This window comes from Calidris pugnax, unplaced genomic scaffold, assembly GCF_001431845.1.
Source record: "Calidris pugnax isolate Ruff unplaced genomic scaffold, ASM143184v1 scaffold72, whole genome shotgun sequence".
Taxonomy (NCBI): domain Eukaryota; kingdom Metazoa; phylum Chordata; class Aves; order Charadriiformes; family Scolopacidae; genus Calidris; species Calidris pugnax.
In genome coordinates this window covers 1,531,080-1,548,639 of record NW_015090808.1, presented here as the reverse complement: position 1 = coordinate 1,548,639, position 17,560 = coordinate 1,531,080, and the positions used below count along the sequence as shown (strand labels likewise).

The window sequence follows — 17,560 nt, the reverse complement described above, 5'->3', positions numbered from 1 at the left end:
GACACAAGAGCAATCTATAAAAGAACAATCCTTAAAGGAGGATCTGACTCATACCCGCTCTCTCCCGCATCGCAGCTGGGGTTTAATTGGTTTATTGGGAAGTGAGCACAGAAGCTAGAGAGAGATCAGATTTCTGATCAAGCATTCAAAATTAATGTAAATAAGAAAATAATAAATATTTCATATGAAGCGTAAGCCGGTGCCAAGACATTTTAAGGAAAAAAAAAGGTATGGAAACTGAACAAAGGAGAAGACATTGCTGTGTACTGCACTCCTGGCTCAAATACCTCCCAAGGGATGCTGCTCCCTGCAGCTCCTCACCTCCTCACAGATGGGTTGTCCCTTGCTTTTACTGTTCAATACTATTTCTACTGGGAATGAGACATTATGAAACTCTTGTGGTGGGAAAAGTTATTTCTGACCCAAGAGGGTATTGCTGGAGAGTGTCCTGCCCAAATAGCAGGGTTAGTGTCCAGCTTTGGCAGAGACACCCACCTCCTGCTCACCAAGGGCCTCCCGTGTGGCAAGACAGAAAATGGGTCTTGGGCTTAACACAACCGGCCATCTAGTGGGAAAGAGGGAAAACTACTAGATGGTTTGAGACATTTCCACCTTTTAAACTCTCAACTTAAGTCCAGTTAAGGGAAACCACAGACAAAATTTTCTTAAACCCTGTAAAGTCTAAAGAGGCTGTTTTATCTTTTTCTAATCTGACCAACAGCCAAACACAGTCTAAGGTGTGCAAGATACGCCACAAACTACACAATAATTGTAGTTAATTTAAAAAAAATCAAGTTGCACTTAAAATTTTCTTGTGACTGTGTAGTGTCTGGAGAGGCCCGAGTGTGCCAAGCACTGCAGGAGCATGGAGATAGAGAGGGCAGGTAATGCTGGAGCAGGGTGATTTGCCTGGGGTTGGTCCCCTCACCCCTTTCCTTTCCCAAGAGGATAATACAAAAGTCCTACCTTCCCTTTGCACATTTTCAGACTGTGCCACGAGCTACTGACCAGAAGCTAGAGCATACACTCCAATAGCCTCCTCAAAATGTTACCAAACATGTTTTTTTCTAACCAAAAATCCATTTTTCCACTGTTGTGACTTTTTGAACATCACAGAAGGAGCCAGAGGGAAGGGCCAAGCTCAGCTATTACCAGATCACCTTGGAACAGGTTTCCAGTCCGAAGGGACTAGAAAGGCAGGCAAACAGGCAGAGTTGCTGCCAGCCCTGTTTGTTGGCGCCGAGCCTCACCAACGGACAAGGTCCATGTGTCATTGAGGCTGGGGCTGTACGAGAAAAATGACATTACTTGCTTGACAGCGTTCGTGATGGCACCTCTGGTCTATGCTAATTCAAACACCTCTCACAGAACCATCGGGGAACAGAGCCAGAGGAAACCCTGAAAAATCAACATTATCAGCAAACAATGGTGTCTTGGAGCTTGTAGTGTTTAGTGCAGAGAGCAAGTGTCAATATTTGCTGTTTCCCCGCCGTCGCTGCAGTGCTCAGCTGCACAGGGATGCCAACAGCTGGCGAGAACACAGTTTGTGGCGTTTACCTCCCATCCTTCCCAGTGTTCCTGCTCTCCCCAGGCCAAGGCAGCGTAGGTACTAGGTAGGTGGCCAACCTAGGGAGTAGAGGATATTCCAGGGAAGTTCAGACACCTGTGAACTGGTGTCCTCATCACCAATATTTATAATGCTTTGCCCTGGGCTGGCACCCAGGTGCACTGATTTGTCACGGCACTGCAAAGCCTGAGGATGCTTCCCACCTTGTTGGACATGGAAAGTGAGGAAACCTGCATTTAGTAGCAGTAAAAGGAGTTACGAGTCCAAAATGGAGACCGTAGCTGAAAAGGAAGCATTAGGCCCTGCATCCTGTCTGTGCTACCTGCTGGTGCAGGAATCACCCTCACAGTGAGTGCAATCCAGTCCCTTACCCGTTTGAGCTTCCTCTTCTGTTATGAAGCTGCCAGTAAGTGTTCCAAAGATGGTAGCAGTTCTGGTTAAGATGACTGCAGTCACTGAAAAATCAGCCTTTTCTTCACTTTTCCAGTTCCACTGCTTATTAAGATCAAAGAAAGAGAAAAGGTGGGGGGGAGGTGAACCACCAAAATAATTTTAACATCAAGACCCAGTTCTAATCTACAAAGACCCCCCCATGACTTGCACACTGCATTATTGTGAGAGTCAGGGCCCAAAGCCCTCAGAGTGTGTCAGGGAGTTCTCCAAACACCCTCCTTGTTGCTCATGGTAACTGATGAGTTCTGAAGCACTCCGTGTCCAAAGCACCAGTGGTCCAGGGGACTGTGGTGTGTGCCTTCACCTTCTAAATCACATGTAGCTCTAGCAGAAAAAAAGCACCCCGTACAGTGTTCATTTCAGGACAACTCACTAAGAACATTTGCCTAATTAAATACACTTCATTCCCCACAGAACAGGAGATTTCTCGACGCTAGAGAAATTGTATCATTTCTTTTCAGTGAGACGGCCGTGCTTTTCCAAAAATGTAAATTAATTCTTGCAGGGAAGAAGAGAGAGTGGCCTGGCAGGAAGAGGGATATTTGGCATGATTAGCTCTCCTTGCTGTCTCACATTCGTTTTCTGCAAAAAATCTGATGTGGCAGCTTGTTTAAAACTTGTTTATTGGGAAGAGGTCATAAGCTGAGCACTGTTCAGAATAGGTCAGGCATCTGATTAAAGGTTGAATAAACTGAAATGCTTCACATGAATCTCTGAGACAGGAGCTTGATGAGGAGAGAGAGCTTGTCTTAGAAAAATGTTGCCAACTACCTCACATCGCAGGCAGCCAGCAGACTGCAGTGCTGGTTAAAGGAGCAGGAAGATTAAATAATTCTGCTTGTCAGCATTAACAAATATTCAGTATTATTCTTCTGTACTTCGGGACAGGCTCTTGCTGGAAGAAAGCCCCTCCGTAAAAGGAACATAATAAGAAATCATGCCAGCCTTGAAGAACTGGTAGTCAAAACAGACGGGAGAAAAAAGAACATCTTGAAATGATCTGCAAAACAAAGGAAATGAAAAAAAAAAAATCAGCTGCTTATTCCAGGTCTTGTAGCGGCGCGGTGGGAAAGGGGAGAGCTGAATGCACATCTCCTGAGACCAGCCCAGTGACGATTCCCCCAAAGGCCTTCCTTCCATCTTATATGCTTTTCCCAGCGTGTGGGGAAAACGGAAAGAAACTTGGGGGTGTTGGTATGTTCTATGTTGTTGCTGTTGCTATTAGACGCTCCTGTCAGCGCTGGTGTGATAATTTGGGCTGTGCTCTCTGTAACTTTGAAAACTGCAGCCTAAAGCCTGGAGAAGTTAACAGGCTGATTGCATACTCGTGGAACTGGGGCTGCAACGCACTTCAAAAGCACAAGACAAAAAGCAAGATGCTTCCTTTCCTCCTTTCACATTCCACTTCTCCCTCCAGCTGCATCCTTAAACTATTACAGAGAGCAGCCTGGAAAGGAGAAACTCCCTGTTTCCTGCAGTGCCAGCATAACGCAGGACTCCTCTTGCTGACCCATGTTGTCTCCTGGTCAAGACCCGTGGTGTCCTCCCGGGTGGACTCAGAGAGTTATTTGCATGGAGAAGTTAACAGGCTGATTGCATACTCGTGGAACTGGGGCTGCAACGCACTTCAAAAGCACAAGACAAAAAGCAAGATGCTTCCTTTCCTCCTTTCACATTCCACTTCTCCCTCCAGCTGCATCCTTAAACTATTACAGAGAGCAGCCTGGAAAGGAGAAACTCCCTGTTTCCTGCAGTGCCAGCATAACGCAGGACTCCTCTTGCTGACCCATGTTGTCTCCTGGTCAAGACCCGTGGTGTCCTCCCGGGTGGACTCAGAGAGTTATTTGCATCTGGGATGAAACAACCAAAATAAGCTCTTAAGTAACTGCTAGTTGGAAAAAAAAGTAAGTTCCAGATTTTACCAGAGCATCTGGGATGAAACAACCAAAATAAGCTCTGCAGTAACTGCTAGTTGGAAAAAAAAAGTAACTTCCAGATTTTACCAGAATAAGAAAATGCTTAAGAAATACAGTGGGGAGAGATAACATAAAACGTGAGAACTCAAAGTTTTCTGATGGGCAGGAAACTCCACTAAAAAAAGAAAATGGGCTTGATTTTGAGACTGATTTCCTGATCAACAGCTGTCTAGAGAAGGAATGGCCAGATTTAGCAAGGGCGAGGGCTTGGTCCTTGCTGCATCTCGAGCCCTGGCACGCTGCTGCACTGCACAGGATCCCCAGCTCTCCAGCACTCCGGGTCTCCTCGGGAAGCCCTGACCTCAGCACGGCACAGCGCGGTGAGCGCCGGGGTAATCATTGAGTCGGCAAAGATCTCGCAGCAGCTCTGACCCTTAATTTCTCACGCCTCTCTCATTCTTCAGAGCATTAGGTCCCTCCAACCTATAGAGTGCCAGATAAATCTCTCCAATCGTTAATTCCAGGCAAGCTTTTGCTGAGAGTTCCCTGAAGCATAAGGCGGCTCCTTCATCAGGTAGGACAAAAGCCTCAACCGTGCCATAACCCGACCACTCATCTGGTTCCAGTCCAGAACCACAGGGGCTTCTCCAGTCCTTCTCCTGCCCTGCAGGGATGAATCACCAAACCTTTCCTGCTCTGGTTTGTCCAGTGATACTCCAGGAGCTGGGTACATACCACTTATGCCATTTAAACTACAATTGTCACGCAGTACTGGGCCTGGCTTCCAGCATGCAAAGCACTGGGAAGTACAGGGAATTTTTAGCAGATGCCTCAGGTGAGGCATTTCTTATTAAGAAGCCAGAAAGTCATGAGAAGCACAAGGCAATAATGATGCTTCTGACATGTGGTGTATGTTCTGCCCACGGCCCTCAGTACAGTGGTTCTAAAAAAAAAAAGCTGCCAACCACCCCAGCAGGGGCAGCACAGCCCCTCGCCTCTCACAGCGCTAAAGGCAGACTGTTCTCCATGGGGGGAGTACAGTTCTGGCCTGAGAAGCACCCCAAACTTCTCCAGTTTTGAGACATCCCAGCCTGAGCAGGTTTTTGCAGAATGAGCACTGCAGAACAGTGTTGGCTGCAGAAGCAGAAAAGGTTCCAAAGCATACTCACCTTTAAAAAAAACATGTGTTCTACTCTAAAAGAGTGCAAAGCACTGGAAAAAGGAGGACGCAGAAGACCTGCACTTCCCCACGCCTTTTCCCTCCTGCTCTCTAGATACACTTGTAGGATTTTCTCCTCCCCCCTTGGTTAGGACGTGTCTCTCTCATCCACTCTCCCACTCTGCCTCTTCATCGCAGTCTCCGGCAAAATGTCAGAGGAAGGGAAAAGTGACAAGCTTATAAGAAAATGAATATCTCATTCTGTTTGAATATTACATTAACCCCCAAGCTCTGCTGCTTCATTTGTCAGCTTTTTGCGAGCTCTCCGTCTCGGCGGCACCCCTGACCCGGGTGGTCTGATTAGGAATGATCAATGTGCACATTTGCGCTGGAGCTCTTTGCACACTGCGAGACCCTCGCCCTTCAGTCACTCATGCAGATAATAACGGCACTTCGAGTCACTTGCCCATAACTCCAAGCTTCATTAAACAGGGGGGATGTCACAGAAAGTCCCTTTAACTGTCTTTTCGCTTCTCCGCGAGGGGAAAAACTGACAGTGCTGAGAAATGGGATTTGGGATATAAATAAAATCCTGGTGTGGGTATTGCAGCGGTGGGCTGTGTCTGTGCGCTGAAGTCTCCTGGCTCGGGGAGGAGGGGAGGAGAAGCTGCCTGTGCCGAGAACACGCCCGAGGTCAGGAACAGCTTCAGAAGGAGCAGTGTCCCCCGAACGGGGCAGGGATTGGAGAGAGACCCCTGTCACTCACCGCCTCCGCCGCTGGCTGTCACACTTCTGTGCCAGGGGTTTGTTTCCTGGGATGTTACTGTGCCTGCGTGCGAGCCATGCTGCATGTTACACAGCACAGATGTCTTTGCTCAGAAAAAAAATCCCTGCTCAGAAGGATGTGGGTCTTCTGAGAGACTTGATCTACCGCCTAACAGGCAGAAATTGTTATCCAGAAGCTTCCCAGGCACCCCACAGGGAGGTACCGAGCCCTGCACCCCAGCTGGGCACTGCCAAGAGCAGCCACACATTTAGGATTCTGTTCTGATCATAGACATTTATCCTGCAGCCATTCCCTGCCCTCCACCTGCACGTATCGCCCACTCAACACGTCTTCAGCCATCGCCCTGGTGCCACAGGTAGGAACCACCACGGCCCGGGGGTGCTGAGCTGGGGGCTGTCCAGGGCCCCTGCAGGAAACCTCCCCACCAGGATCCAGCTCTGGGCCCCTCGTCCCCAGCACACACCTGCCTGAGCTCTGGGGAGAACCAGAAAGATGCTGAAGCTGCCAGAGGGTTTGAGTCAGTGTGTTTTAAAGCAGGAGGGGAAACTCGCACACACACAAGAAAGAGTTACCTTAAAAAGGGAAGAAGAAATCTGGAGAGGTACAGGGTGCTGCAGTACTGGCTACAGGGCAAAACCTGTTTATTTTCTCTCCCCGTCCTAATGTCTGAAGCCAGAAGATGCAATCACAGAGAGGTTAAGTGACCCAGCGGAAACTGCAGGGACAGAAATTAAACTCGAGCTTCCTGGATTTCAGCCCAGGGCCTTCCCTGCAGTTACAGCACTGCTAGTCCGTGGATGAAGGAGAATATTTTAACACATTAAAAGTGTCTGTAGGTGGCTGACCCCACCAGGAAGAGGAACAACTGAAGATAATGAATAGCCTGAAATGCATGAATAGAATATTGTGTAGCTAAAGGGTCATCCAAGCCTTCTGTGGGCTGGCATAGGCCTCCCTCCGGCCCCACCTGGGCCATTTATAGTAAAGAAGGGAAGTTTCTCCCTCTTCCTTTTCAGGTGGAGGTAAATAAGGGCATGAGCCCCCAGGCTGCAAGATCTCCCCTCGATCTGAAGAAGCTGGACCTTAAGGTCCCTTTTTAAAATGTAGGCAAACTCCCAGACTGTGAGCCCAGGAAGCACCAGGGCATTCACCACGAAGCCCTGAGGTACAAGATTGCCTTGCACTGATCCACAGCTGGCCAAGGGGCTCTTGGTCAGAACTGGCTCCATAAACAAAGAAAATCTGCTAAGATGAGGGCCTGTGTCAGTCCAGCACACGCAGCCCCAGGCAGCTCCTCAGGGAACGCGGTGTCTGACCTCACATGCTACATAAAGTTATTACACAGAAAAGATGAGATTAGCAGAGGTATGTGAGCCTAGAGAAGAGCTGAGCTCTGCGCTCCTGAGAGCCAGCCCAGGTTTGCCCCCAGCTCTTCACAGCTTCCTAGGGCTACATTTCAACCACTCCAAATGTCTAGGCACATTTGGATTTCAGTTTTCAATCAAACTCCAGCCTAAAAGAAATACCCCTGTTGCTCTATAATAAAGACCAATTTCTTCACCCAGAGAAAAGGTTCCAACACTTGCCGAGATGTCAGGTGCCACAGTTTTTAGAAGCTGTGTTCTTTCTCATTGCAGTTAAACTTCCCATAGGAAATGCCCCGTTTTCACAGATGAAGAGCGTATGCTGTTTCCCATCTACCCTAAAAATGAAATAAAAGTCTGATGAAGCATCAAGGGAAGAAACAAGATGTTTTCCCATAGGAATGAAACCCAAAACTCATAGCAACCCAAACCCACTCCTTTGCACACCAAGTGTTTCCCTGACACCTTTCTCACAGAGGTTTGAACCCTCATTGCTGTATATAATTCTTATCTGATCCTCAAGAAGCACATCCCCCTACAGAGAGCACTGTACAAATCACCCCTTCACTGAGCTGGGTGATGCTTTCCAGCAGAGACTTAGGACATCAGAATCATAGAATGGTTTGGGTTGGAAGGGACCTTAGAGATCATCGAGTTCCATCCCCCTGCCCTGGGCAGGGACACCTCCCACCAGACCAGGTTGCTCCAAGCCCCATCCAGCCTGGCCTTGAACCCCTCCAGGGATGGGGCAGCCACAGCTTCTCTGGGCAACCTGGGCCAGGCTCTCACCACCCTCACAGCAAAGAAGCTCTTTCTGGTATCTAATCTAAATCTCCCCTCTTCCAATTTAAAACCATTACCCCTTGTCCTGTCACTACACTTCCTGACAAATAGTCCCTCCCCAGCTCTCCTGTAGCTCCCTTCAGATATTGGAAGGCTGTTATAAGGTGTCCCCAGAGCCTTCTCTTCTCCAGGCTGAAAAACCCCAGCTCTCTCAGTCTGTCTTCACAGGAGAGGTTCTCCATCCCTCTGATCATCTTCGTGGCCCTCCGCTGGATCTGTTCCAACAGGTCCAAGTCCTATGTTCTTTCCTCCCCTGTAAATTTCTCTGAACAGATCCTTCTGTGTCCTTCAGCCAAGCGTTGTGCTTGTCCTGCTGAGGCACATTCCACGTCCACAGCCCACTGATCTCCATGGAGGCCAGTGCAGGCTCCTGTCCTGTCACTCTGCCCAGAGCAGCCACACATTCAGCGCAAACAGACGCCGCTGCCTTTGGGAGACTCCTGACCCCGGAGGGAATTTCCCTTGCCTCCGTACCACAGCCTGCAGAATGAGCCACTGTCTCTAAAACAAACACTCAAATGCTGTTGCTTCTCATTAGCCCCAGACTTTTGTCCCCTTATTCATGGGAAGGAGTACCTTGGCCACGCAGCAGTCACTCCAGCGGCGTCTGGCTGAATAGGACCTTGTTTCCCTGTGCGGTGCCTGCCCGAGCCCCGGCAAACTGGGAGAGTTATTCTCACTGAAACACAGAGCATCAGGATCAGGCCACAAAGACTTCAATAAAGGCAACAAGCACATAATAAAGCCAGATGACAACTGATCGTTACAAAAGGCTGTCCCTACAATCAGAGTGACGTATTGCAAGAGTTTTCGTCGCGGTTCTCCCTGCTTTATCCAAACCCAGTCGTGCCTCCAGCTCAGATGATTTCTCTCTTTTGCTGTCACTTCCTCCCTCTCCGCAGTATTGACCCAGGACAAGGAGCAGACTGACCAAGAGCCCAGCCATGGTGCCAGCAGCCCCAGTAGGAACCTTCAACACTAACCCTGCTTCTCCTTGTCCTGCTTTAAAGCCAGTGAAGATCACAGGCAGACACCCCCATTCCCATCAGCTCAAAGATCAAAACCACATTAAACCCCTTCATTAGGCCAGTCATTTTGTCCTCTATCTTTTTAGGACAACCCCAGTCTGAGGTGGGAACCACAGCATTGCCCAGTGGCCCAAAACATCATCCCCACCTGTAGCCATATCCCAGACCAGTCCCCAGCTCCACACAAGCTCTCGGGCTGTCCCCAAAGGAGCAGCGACAGGTAACAGAGAGAGGAGAGGCACCAGGGGGGTCCCAGCCTCTGTGCCACTGGAGTGAGAGAGAACAAACCCATACCCAGCTACGTGGGCTAGTTCTGAGAGGACAGTGATACTTATACTAACCTGGTCAGACACTTTGTGCAAGCTCAGCATTATTGAACTGGCCCTGAGCCAAAGCCCAGCCCTGCTGCCCAACACATCCCAGTCCTCACGCTGGCACCAGCCAGGCTGTGTCCCCAGAGATTCGTATAAAGGAACTTATTACAGTTTGGAAATGTGAATCCCACCATGTGATTTATGACAAGTTGCCCTCAAAGGCCAGTGAACTTCTACAGAAAGAAGGGGTGAGAAGATGGAAAAGAGCGCTGGACACAAAAAGAAAAAAGAAAAAAAAAAGGAAAAAAAAAGGGGCAATAAATATGACATGCTGGTGGTGTTTAAGGGAAGGCCGCCTGAATCTGCAACGGAAGTGCAGCCTGAACCCCAACACCTGCTGGATGTAATGGACTCTGAAGTGTTGTTTCAGAATTAATCAAGTCATTTAAAATCATAGCTGTAGTCTCCATTCACTACTCCTGTGCATAAACGCGCTGATCCCGATACTAATCCATGTCGGGTGACTTGAGCAATATATCACCATAATTGCCATTTTAGGGCTGCAAATTGGAGCTAAAATAACCAGATGCAAAAGAGATGGCCATATCATACTCTCAAGATGGATCTTCAAAGTTCAAGGAGAGTTCAAGCATGGAAGAGGCAATAGAGAGGGGTCAAGTGTAAGGAGATTGTTCATGTTCAAGAGGAATTAACTTTACAAATATATTGTTTCTGAGGTGGTAATTGTACCATCTTAGAGCTATTCATACCTCATTTAATCTTTGCATTCTTCTCAGCCATTAGAGCGATTGTTCCTCATTGAAATAAATTTGATTTTGACAAAATATTCTGTTTTAAAACTGCAACTAATTTCCCCAAGATTTTTTGCTCTGAAAGAATTCTCTCTGAAACCACACAGCCCAGAAAGAGCTACCAGATCTCCAAAGGACAGGCTCGGGATCCACGCACAAGGCAAACGCACCGAGAGTGCTGAGGTGGTCCATGATCAGGGAAACAGGCAGCCGGGCAGCCTTATGACAATTAACAAATACAGGGCACAAGATCTCATCAAAAAGAGCATTGAAAGCACTGTTCTCCCTCATGGTGTGTCTGTGGGCCTGGTCGAGAAGCTTCAAAGTACTCAAGCACCTCAGCTACCGTGGATTTTAAGTTTACCAACACGGAAATGCCTCTTAGCATCCAAGGCTATTATTTCCCACATAATTTGACAAACAAAAGTTCACGTAAGCAGAAAAATCAGTTGTTCTCTGAAGAAATCAAGCAAGAGACATGGAGCATTCAAGGATGGGACTGTAACAAGGGTAAGAAATTGTAGTGCTTTATTTTTCCGAGGCGTCCAGCACAGTGAGTCCCCCCAGTAAAAGCAGCGTACCTGCCGTCAGAAAGCAGTGACCTAGCACAGATCCTAGCCTCCAAAAGATCAAAACAAAAGGCCTTTTGATAAGCTGTAGGCCAAGCACATAAACAAGTTTTAAGCCGCTCATCACCACCAGTTTAAGAAATTTCCTCAGCTGATCGGCTTCTCTTTTTAAGAAGTCAGATGAGCCCATTAATTACGTGTTCCCTTTCCCAGCTTCAAATTGCACCATGAAAGTATGATTTCAGGTTATTGTCGAACTACCACCAGAGCTAGAGAATTGCTGTTGGCATCTAATAAGTCACCTGCAGAGCCCATTGGGCCAACACACACGCCCTTGTTTCTGTAAGGCTGGGTCCAAAGAGTCCCCACTGCAAGGCTGCAGTTTGAACTTGCTGCAGCTACAACTCCTGCAGACAAAGGGAGGGCTTTTCAGGCAGCGTAAATCAGGGCAGCACCATTGTGCCTGGCGGAGCTATGCTAATTCATCCTGCCAGGATCTGCTGACCTGAGCACCTCCAAACAATGGCATTACACAAAGCTAATGTGCTATGGGTTACTTGATAATTTCTGCAGCATAATTGGCCAACACGGAAACGTTAGAAATGACTGAAGTTCATAACTAATTGCAACCATTACCGAGACAGCATTATTTATGATTAACTCTGTGCAGTAGGCCTGATTCTGGTTTCACTCACATCTCATTGCAGTCAGGTTTTTGACAGGTGGCTTGTGGCGTTTCCTGTGTGCCCAGCTTCTGGCAGACCAGCCCTCATGGCTACAGCTGCCTTTGCAGCGTGTGAAGTTTGACACCACCCTGAGAACATCAAAAAAGTCAGGTCTTGGGGGCTTGAACTCTAGGCTGAGAGGGAAAAACTCTGTTTAACTTGATTGGAACTGGAACAGAGCAGAGAGATTTTTTCAGAAATGCTTAGATCACATTTACAGCCCAAAATAAATGGCTCAAATTTCCAGTTTTCTTCCATAGGTCTGACCTTTGAGTCTTGATGGGAGCTTTGGGGAGCTGGCTTCTCTTGGAACTCTGCCTCCAGCCATGGGTGCTCAGTTTAGAAACCTGGCTGGCGGGAAGGTGACTCACAGCAGCACTCCTTCAGTAACTTTGGAACTCCCTAAACACAGAGAAAAATCAGTGTGAATTCCACCGTTACTCCCCCGAACACAGACACATACATGCTAACATATATACTATATATTTATGTAAAAAATGTATGTAAATCAAGTCTCTCAAGCAGTCCCCTGGTTGGACACGCTCCTGAAGTCTGACACAGCCAAGTCAAAGCCTGGAATCTCTTGCGCAGAATGAACAGTTCCATATCTTTATTTTCCCGAGAGCCCTTGTCTAAAAACAATCATCTGCAAATTATAATTTTTCTCCACCTTCCATAAATATCAGCGATAGTGCAGCCCTCTCTCCCCCTCTCTTTTTCTTATTCAGGATATCAGGCAGATAAGAGTTATCAGTAAAGGTCATCCTCAATTTCTGTACAGAAATGATCTGTCTCCGGTATGTAATAAACATTTATCCATGCCTTTATTAGCTATATTGGATCTGACAGTTCTGTTAAACCATTTTCTTTCATTTTGCTAGGTCATGACGGTTAATGCTGCTAAAAAATCTCATCACTGCTTTTGATCACTGTATTGTCTTCTCGGTATTATCAGGATTTTGTAAAGGTAAGCACTGGCTGGAATGACCTATTAAAGTTACAGCCCGTTGAGTTCCTGGCTTTTTTCTCACCACAATAAAAAAGCGAAGGAGTGCAAAGCATAAATTCTACTTTCGGGGATATATTTAGTTGTGCAGTTGACATTTAGTAGAGCAGTCACTTTAAGCCCACTTTGCATTGGTTTCACTCCATCTTTTTCACATCCTTGAGTTCCTGAAATGGTGTTGGAAGCCACACCATGGCAAATGAGCCCAATTAGTGGGACCAGGAGGTGATGTCCTAGTTAACCCCTACCACACCAGCAGCGCGTTAGGCATCTGCTTGGGGTTTTTAAACAATTCCTGTGATTTACGAAGCAGCCTCCACCTGCAGACTGGGAAGCATGTAGAGCATTTCCATTCACTCCCACACGCTCGCGGCAGAGCAGCCTGTATTCCAAACCCCAGCAACACTCAGCAAAGCACTGGAAGGTACTCATCTATGGCAGACTTGTTGCAATTCTCACCTCCCTCCACCCAGCTCTGTGTTTCAACCACCAGGACAGACTTTCTTTCAGCTTAGCATGAAAGGGCTTCATCCCCTGCCCCTTGTTCTCTGCTGATGCTTACTCCAAATTCATCACTGTAGTGTCTAAGTACATGACATATTTTTCAAACTGCTTTTTCTCTCCAAGGTACGGGTAGTATTGCTCCACTCTGGTTCTCCCCAGCCCACTCTGTTACTGGCAATGCCAGTACACGCTGAATTAAAGACAGCACTTGGGCCCAGCATTATCCTTCCAAGTGGCCCACCAATCTTGGACTGTGGGTCCTCAGACAAGTTGTGAAAATCAGCCAAAACCAGAGTGAGGAGCCAGTGTAGCTCCCTTGGGAGTGGAGAAACATACCTGTGATGTCACTTTTAATTAAGACATCACAGCAGCCCTTTGCAGACGTTGGTATCTAAAGTTAACCCAGGCTACTGGTGCTGGGAGGATTTGGGGATGAGGGAGCTGGTGCTGAGCAGAGGTCCTTTCAGCCTGCTGTCCTGCCAGCCACAGCAGCCAGAAACAGCAGGTTCAGAAGGTACAGGCAGCCCTTGTGATGGTTTGGAAGAGAAACCTGTTCAGAAAGAATGCCTGCCTTATCCCCATTGAGTTGGGAACAGCTTTCACACAAAAAACAAACAAACAAACAAACAAACAAACAAAGCCCCCAACAAACCCCAAAGTCCCCAAAGTAACAAACAAACAAACAAACAAACAAACAAAGTCCCCAACACTCCTGACTGCAGAACTGGGCACTGTGCGACTATGGGCATACTGCAGAAAGTCATAGTGACTTCACTACAGCTACAGTAAATATCCATAGGTAAAAACCTACTTTCTGTCCCAAACCCTGTTTTCAGACTGTAACAAGGGGCTTGAAGTCAGCAGCATAAAAGAGTGTATTATTTCTTCCTGTAAGCAGTATGTTGCTTTTCAATTTCAAGTGTCCCCTTATTTGGCAGCAACAACCCACACTCTTCCCTTCTGCAATGGTACCCAGCTGCAGCTTCCCTGGCTTCCCCAGGCACGTGGAGATGGATGGATGTAGCAACTCTCAACAACAACAAGCAAAATGCTTTCCTCGTCTCCAGGACAAAAGGCATATCAAGAAGACAAATCTCTCCGAGTGCTTCTCCGTATGCTCTCCGTCTCCTTGTGCCCTGTAAGCCTGTGTCACATACACCTGCAGCAGCAGAGGTCCAACCTTCTGTACAGAAAGGAACAACCCGCGGAGGCTCGCGTCTCTGCTGCCAGGACACTGGTAAGCCCCAGGGAAATGCAGGAATTCCCTACCCTGGCTTTCTGCCTGCCAAAAATCCCACAACTTTCAACAAAGGAAGACCAAGGGTGTTAACCCCAATGCCCCAGCTAACTTAACCCAAACCTTGCTCCCAGTATCCCCACTTGGGGAGAGAGGCCTCTCCTCCTTGTCTCTAAATGGCCACCCAGCAGAAGTATCTCCCCATAATAATTCATGAACAGGCTTCAAATGGTGCGGGCGCGGAGGTGGAGGCTGGCTCAGACACGATTATCCCTTTCACCAGCCTAAGTTAGGAGAGCAGACAATAGGCACACAGGCCAATAGATGCACTCTGACCTTGATGTTTCAGACCACCAGGCTGTTAAACAAGAGGCAGGACCCCTGTGGTCATGGGAATCTCCAGCATGTGCTTAAAACTGTAACGCTATATTTATTGGTGAACTTTGACTAAGCTATCTTTAACGATTTTCAGGTCCATATCTACTTGCACAATTGTATGCACTCTGTATGCACACAGACAGACACACAGGCATAAGGTGAGAGAGAGAGAACTCCTCATAACAGCCTTTAAAAGGCCCTTCAGTGGCAGCTACTGCCTGCAATTTTTCACCTATCACCCCTGCTCCTTTAGTTTGGTTGACAAATAGCATTTTTCTACTGAGCCTTCTCATACTATAAACAGGTACATCTATGCCCTATTGAAGATGATTTTTGGCCCAGAGCTCCGTTTCCTAGGTATTCTGCTTAAAACCAGCAAGGTGGTTTCTGATGGCTGGGAGCAATTGAACTGTTACTCACGTTCTACAGAGAAGTCACCCTAAGCAGCCAGCTTTGCCAGGCTCAGCCCACTCCGTACGGTTCCTCCTCTGCACACTGGAACAGGACTCAACAGGGACATGGAACAAATTGGCTTTGAAGGGCCGGTCTTCCAGGAAGATGGAAATCCCGATGTCTGACTTCTATAGGAGCTAGCAGATTTGTGCAAAGAAGCGAGAACATCCATTAAAAATCACCTAATTGACCAATTTGCCAAGTTATTTGTCTTTAAAATGAGAGATTTTACATGTCCTGCTATATTGCTGATGAATTTTAGTAGCAGAGAGTAAACACAGTCCTAGAAAATAAAATCCATACCCAGATAATGCAGCTGGTAGTTAATGATTACAATATGTGACACTTCAAATACACCGAGTCGATGACATTTAGCTGATTTGTCTTCCCTATTTTTCGCTAAGCAGGTTGGCAAAAGAAGAAAAACGGTTGATCTATTAACAAGTTTAACACAACCTTGAAATAAATTACATTCAAAAGCTAAAAGCCTGATTCAGCTTAATAGTTAAATCATTTATTCCTAGGCAAAAAAAAAAAAAAAAAAAAAAAAAAAAAAGAAAAAAAAATCCTGCCCTGAAGTCATTATCAGCATGATCCTCTATTTGAAGTCTCGCAAAATGTTCAAGGATGGCCCTTGTGGTTTGGCCAAAAAGAAACAACACACTCAGCGGCGCTTTGCAGGCCAAAGAAAATGGAGACTCCCAGTATGAGAATATTAAATTATTATGGCTTTTGCAACAGGGGGCACAATTGTTAGTGGCCCCCTTCCCCTGATGGCCAAGCTATGTTCCTCCCCGCCGTGAACATTCATTGTCATACCTAATATTTGCATGCTTTGATAATAATAAGATTGTCAAGATAATAGCAGGGAAGTTTCAGTAGAAACTCAATTTTCAAAAGCCAGCTGTGCACGGCCCCTGTCGCTTTTTCTAAGAAGATGCCTTCAAAAAGCAAAATTAAGCCTTGCTCATGAGTAAAAAAAAGAAATAATTCCCCTCCCCAAAAGAAGAAGAAGAAAGGAAAGAAGGGTCATTGGGCAAGAGAAAGATGAAAACCACTTCCTGGAGAAATTATTTTTACATGAGTTTAAACTTCTTTTTGTTCCCAAAAGCATTTTGGTCAGTGCAAGCAAATAATACTGCAAACAGAAGAGCAGGTCTTAAATCAGGGAATAATTACCTTTGTGAGCTTTATTGATTGCACTGATGTAGCTGAAAGAGTTTGGGGGCTTTTCTCTCTCACCCACCTTTTTGCATGACATAACCATTCAGCAGCTCAAATGAGGTGGGACATAATGTGATTTTTGGAAAGAATGGTACTATTGTTGAAGTCCACAAAATCTGTATTTCTTAGGGTTTTGGCAAACTTGCTCCTTTGTCCACACAAAATAATGGCTTTAAAAAAAAGAAAGGAAAAAGAAAAAAGTCTGCTCCCTCTTCCCTTTTGCCCTTTTTCCCCTATCTCAGACTATGTTATCCTAAGTCATCAAGGCTGAGATATCAACACTCATGAAAAACCTCTGCAGGGGCAAACGCTGTGGGCCGAGCCCTCATCAGACAAGAAGCCAAACCTCTTTGCTGTACATCAGGGGGCTGACGGAGCCCAGCAGCTACAGCAGCCCCAGGGCTGTGCTGTGCCTGCGTCAGGCACTCCTCATGCCTCTCTCCAGTGCTTTTCACTCACTTTGGCCTCGTTTTACACTTTAAATAGCTTTCTTTTTCAAGTGATCTGAATTAAAGTATTTTTCCCAGTGCCATACACTCCTCTTCAATTCAGCTGAGACACAGAAATTAGGTATTTGCTTCTGGGCTCAGGAACTTTCCTTCTGTGAACAGCCTGCACTGAGATGCACTGGTCTGTAGCGACCTCCACCCCAAAGCCCTTTCCACCCAACAGAGGGAGAGAGAGGATCAGACTCAAACCCAGCTTTCTACAAGGAAGAAAACATCTCAAGCCAAGCCAAACATCACCCTCTCGCATTGACTGTGCCACTATTTCTGCAAATCAAACAGGTCTGTATAGTTCTTTAGTGTAACTATACTCACAGAGCACACTTCATACAGTCCGGGACGCAGGTGATTGAATCCCACGAGATTTTAGGTCATTGGTACCGAGCAGGGAGTGCTCCTGATGACAGCTGTATACTGATTCTTTGGAGAGAAGAGGAAAAGAGCAACTTCAGCTATTGGGGCTGCCAGCAGAGGTCCATTCATGGAGCCCCCCAGGGTTTTTTTCCTGCTGTACAGCAGAAAGCAGACTTCAGGACAAGTGTCCATCCATAATCTGCTCCATTCTCTGCACATTTCAACCTCCAAGAAGCTGATGGGGTGACTTACCCGTGAGGTTTTGGACACCACATGGCTTTATTTGTTTCTGGCCCTTGTAGGCTGCCAGAGAGTCAGCAGCAGCTAGGATGCAGGCACAGAAACCTGTCTGGTTTTCACA

General features: G+C 46.9%; 1 long non-coding RNA gene across 1 annotated transcript; it reads right to left on the bottom strand.

Moving 5' to 3' along the window:
* Nucleotides 1-11,399: 11,399 nt before the first annotated feature.
* Nucleotides 11,400-17,265, bottom strand: LOC106885845. Its single transcript, XR_001411515.1, has 3 exons — nucleotides 17,161-17,265; nucleotides 15,083-15,252; nucleotides 11,400-11,939 (listed from the first exon to the last, which is right to left on the bottom strand). It is a non-coding gene; the product is annotated as an uncharacterized LOC106885845 (long non-coding RNA).
* Between the last annotated feature and the right edge of the window lie 295 nt (nucleotides 17,266-17,560).